The following is a 5,299-nucleotide window of genomic DNA, read 5'->3' as shown; positions in this document are numbered from 1 at the left end:
CCCCCCTCCAGGGGTGTGTATGTGTCAATCATTGTGATAGGTCCCCTTTCCACCCTTCTTCTCCCCACCTTCCCCCTACTCTCCTGGTATTGCTGTTCCCATTTCTATTCCTGACGAGTTTATCTGATCTGGATTCCATGTGTCGTGAGCTCTTGAAATAATGGGAGTTGATACCAAGGGCTCCAATAGTAAATGTCTAGAAAACGATGATGGAAACATATGTATAAATGTGCTTAATACATTTGATGTATGGATTGTTATGAGAGCTGTAAGAGCCCCCTCTAAAATGATCTTTAAAAATAAATAAATAAAAAGAATAAAAATGTATTTAAAAATAATTTTTGGAGAACTACTACTTATCACAGCACATTAAAGAATAAACATTTTATTTTGTTAATCCATTATCATTTGGGAATTATTTGTAATGAGTTGTTCTACCCTGAATAACAGAAAATATTTCCAGAAGGTCTTAAAAGTAAAAACAAAAGAGAATAACATCATTATATTCTTTGTATAATAAGCGAAAAACATGTATCAACAAAGCTAAAATAGTTAGGAAGAGTCGACCCTGTGGAGAGGGACACAGGATCAAGTAAGTGGGGCAATGAGCTGTGCGTGTTTGAAATAATAGGCCGTACAGGATTACTTTATTTTAAAACTTCATTTATACTTTGGTTTACTAAAACAGCATTACATTTGAGCAAGATTTTAAAAGTTTATTACATTTCCTACACAATTGAGAACAGGCATAAAACCTCTTTTTATAGTAACAGCTGGTTGCATGCACTTTGGAATAGTCAAATATGGAGTACTACACAACTGAAAATGATAATAACTTCCTACATTGCATTATGAAAGGAGGCAGGCACAAATTATGAAATACTAAAGGATATGAAGTATGCCACGATATAATTTGGTGATTTTTCTTGGATTCAAGTGCAGCAATTGTTTTGGCTTATTATTTATTTTACAATTTTCAAATTTTGGGCAAACCACCTGCTTGATTATGTGTATATGAAATTTAGAACTTAGAGATGGTCTATGTATATTTTTACAGAAAATTATAATGCCATAATTCTCAGTGATCAAGGGTAATACTTTGTAGAAAGAATAAAATGACTTGGGAGTGGCATCTGAACTCCTGCGGCTACATACTAAAACCCAAACTCACTGTCAGTATTAAATTACTAATCATAGTGACCCTGTAGGATAGAGTAGAACTATCTATGTGAGTTTTCGAGGCTATAAATCTTTACAAGAACAGAAAACCTCATCTTTCTCCTTCAGAGCTTCTGGTGGGTTCAGTGTTGACCTCGTAGTTAGCCAGCTCAACACATAACATGCTAAGTTGCCAGGGCTGCTCCCAGCTTCATAAGGGGGAGTCAAACCGTCTTCATCAGTATCAGCTATCAAACATCAATTTCTGTGAGGCTAAGTTAAGACCTGTGCCCATCCTCCAATCTTCCTTACCATTCTGATACCAACTGTCCCTCCCACAACACTCTCTACTTTTCAGCCGGGCTCTATGATTCATTTCAGTAGCCACAAAGAACTCAAAGACAATACGCATTATTATGGGGTTTGTTAGGGACATGAATAAGCTAAAATCCAGTGAGTAATGCTCAGGAAACTTTTGTAAAGTCAGGGAGATTCTACTCTACTGTGCCTGAAGGCAGACCTCTCTCTAGCCCTTAGTCTTTTGCGGTTGTCTCTGCTCTGCAAAGTCAATGTTAAAAAGCTCTTTTTGAACTGCCAATAAATACCCAGGGCATCCACTCCACAAGTCTCAACCTGAAATTACTTAGCTCTACCTCCTTGGGTCAGCAAACCTAGCTCCCCCAATTAAGTGCCCAGAATCATTTAGTCCACAGTCCCATCTCCCGATCTGTGGGTTGGGAAGCTAATCACCCAGTCTCATTGATCTGGCTTCTGGTGTTACAGCTGCTACTCCTCATGTCAAAATTGTCTCTTGGTTCCATGGAATTCAATGCACTGGAATCTCAGGGTCCTAAGGATATGCTCCACTTCTAACAATTCTCACTATTGCTAATAATAAAAGTCACACTTGCTCCCTGCTTCTACAATAGCTGATTTTATGCCTAGTAGGATGGCAATCACAAGTAATTCTATTAACAATCACTCACAATTGAACCATGGAATGCAATCAATATCTTCCTCCATATTCTTACTCAAACACATCCAGAAAAGGAGAGTTATTTGGTGGGAGAAATTAAGACTCTGATTAGAAGAGCCATATTAAATGATCCTCTGCATTATGAAACATCACAATGGAATTACTCCCTCTGTAATATTTCATATAATTCTTGGTTTTCATATAAAGAATAACATGACATAAGTACTGAATAGCTGAACCTATTATATATAATTAAATAGTATATTACGCACTACTAAAACATCTGAATAAGGTCAATTATTTTCACATGTCTGGCATTTCTTTAGCAACTCTTTACTAGGGGATGCTCACTGCTCAATGAGTCTCTAAAATGGCAATCAAGCAATTATTGGTTTCAATAGAGGATATAATTATTTAGTATTCTAGAGTTTCAAAGAGTTGTGGTATTGGTGTGTGGACAGTGTAATAATTTAAAAGAACATAATAATATTTAAATGTTCTATTAATCTCAAATTAAATATAATGCACACTTCCAACTCTCAAACCAAACTACTGCCATCAGCCATTTTCAATGTACAGCAACCATATAGGACAGACTACAACTGGCACCGTGGATTTCTTAGGTTGTAACTCTTCACAGGATCAGAAAGCCTTATTTATTTCCTGCTGAGTGCCTGGTGGTTTTAAACAACTAACTTCTTGATTCAGATTCCTATGTATTTGGATTCATAAAATGTCCTTATTTATCATATAAATCTTTGAAATCTTGTGTGTGAAAGTAGTTGCATTTAACCATAGAATCCAACATTTATAACAGAAGAAGTATGCTAAAGATTTTTTAAAATAGGAAGCAGTAATTATTTATATTTCAGAAGCTGAATGTATAAAATATATTAAATGAATATGCATTTGCATCACAAAATAAAAATTAGTTATGCTTATCTAAATACTGATCTCATTTCAATATTTCCAACACTTCTTCTAAGGCTGAAATTATTAGAGAAATAAAGTCATATTTAAATGAGAAGTATATGTGTTTCAAAGCTCTCTTCTGGAAATGTGTGTGTTTGATGTAAATAATAACATTTAAGGACCTTTTGACTAGATAGATACATTTAAGCTTCATATCCTTGATACCTTTGTTACTAGAATCTTCCTGAGTTATCACCCTCAGTGGTTGTCTGTGTTCCTGTTACCCTCCTTCACGTCTTACTCTGCATCAAAGGGGATGGCAGGAAGGACTCTGAAACGTTCTTATAATTGTAGACTAGTGAAGGCAAATGGGAGAACTTATTAATCAAAGAGCTGAATAGAAAATTTCAAAGGACAGCTAGAAGGACAGCTACGTGGGCGACGAGGCCCAGAGCAAGCGAGGCATCCTGACGCTGAAGTACCCGATCGAGCACGGCATCGTCACCAACTGGGACGACATGGAGAAGATCTGGCACCACACCTTCTACAACGAGCTGCGCGTTGCCCCCGAGGAGCACCCCGTGCTGCTGGCCGAGGCGCCCCTGAACCCCAAGGCCAACAGAGTGAGGATGACCCAGATCATGTTTGAGACCTTCAACACTCCGGCCATGTACGTGGCCATCCAGGCCGTGCTGTCGCTGTATGCCTCCGGTCGCACCACGGGCATCGTCATAGACTCCGGTGACGGTGTCACACACACCGTGCCCATCTACGAGGGCTACGTCCTGCCCCACGCCATCCTGCGTCTGGACCTGGCCGGCCGTGACCTGACCGACTACCTCATGAAGATCCTGACGGAGCGGGGCTACAGCTTCACCACCACAGCCGAGCGCGAGATCGTGTGCGACATCAAGGAGAAGCTCTGCTACGTCGCCCTGGACTTCGAGCAGGAGATGGCCACCGCCGCCTCCTCGTCGTCCCTGGAGAAGAGCTAGGAGCTGCCCGACGGCCAGGTCATCACCATCGGCAACGAGCGCTTCCGTTGCCCCGAAGCGCTCTTCCAGCCCTCCTTCCTGGGCATGGAGTCCTGCGGCATCCACGAGACCACCTTCAACTCCATCATGAAGTGTGACGTGGACATCCGGAAGGACCTGTACGCCAACACGGTGCTGTCTGGCGGGACCACCATGTACCCTGGCATGGCAGACCGCATGCAGAAGGAGATCACAGCGCTGGCGCCCAGCACCATGAAGATTAAGATCATTGCGCCCCCTGAACGCAAGTACTCCGTGTGGATCGGCGGCTCCATCCTGGCCTCACAGTCCACCTTCCAGCAAAGGTGGATCAGCAAGCAGGAGTACGACGAGTCGGGCCCCTCCATTGTCCACCGCAAGTGCTTCTAGACAGACTGCCCACAGGTGCTGACACCTGCCGCCTGAGCATGATGACAGCGCAGGTCAGCCCCTCATGCTGGCTCGTGAAACTGGAAGAAGCCTTTGGAAGAATTGTTCTTGAAGCACCAATCGTCAGACTTGCTGCTGATCTCGACCTTGTATTCACGTTAACTGTCCCCCTGGTCTGTGTTCAATGTCCTGTACATCCTTTGATTTCAACCCTAGCACCGGCAACCGGGGTGCAGGAGGCCTGGCCAGTGTGTGCAGGGTGCTCACGGAAGAGCTGTGGGCTCCAGGATCGCCCGGAGGCCAGCAGGGCACCGGAAGCAGCCAGTCCTTGCTGTGTGCGGCCTGCGAGGCAGAAGAATCTGAGCCTTGGGACCAAGTGTCCTTTCTTTAGCTGATGTTGGCCGCTGGAGCCCCGGGGGCTGCTACTTGCCTTGAGTTGGAAGACGGTTTGCATTTAAACCTGTAAATATATTCATTCTTTTAATTTATGTAAGGTTTTTTTTTTTGTACGCAATTCTCAACTCTTTGAGATGACACAACAAATTTTGGTTTTCTACTGTTATGTGCGAACAATAGGCCCCAGCAACACGGCGTTGTGTAAGGAGAAATAAAGTGTTGCAGTGAATGGCAAAAAAAAAAAGAAAAAAAAGAGTACAAAGTTGAATATTATTTTGTTATATTTTATAGCTATCAAAGTGAAGTTTGTTTCTAATATATGTATAATATATACCTATAACTATACTTTTTGTTTGTTTGTTTACAGAAAATGGCAATGAATCAGGAAACGATTTAGGCCGGTGAGTTCAAAATGTATGGATGGATCAGGTACTGGGACTTTCTTCTAACCTAT

At 41.9% G+C, this 5,299-nt stretch overlaps 1 pseudogene; it reads left to right on the top strand.

Moving 5' to 3' along the window:
• The first annotated feature begins 3,469 nt into the window (after positions 1-3,469).
• LOC142442863 (actin, cytoplasmic 2-like) lies at positions 3,470-5,074 on the top strand (annotated as a pseudogene).
• The last annotated feature ends 225 nt before the right edge of the window (positions 5,075-5,299 follow it).

Source organism: Tenrec ecaudatus, chromosome 3, assembly GCF_050624435.1.
Source record: "Tenrec ecaudatus isolate mTenEca1 chromosome 3, mTenEca1.hap1, whole genome shotgun sequence".
NCBI classification, from domain to species: Eukaryota; Metazoa; Chordata; class Mammalia; order Afrosoricida; family Tenrecidae; genus Tenrec; species Tenrec ecaudatus.
The sequence above is the reverse complement of the archived record's forward strand: the minus strand, read 5'-3'. Positions and strand labels throughout refer to the sequence as shown.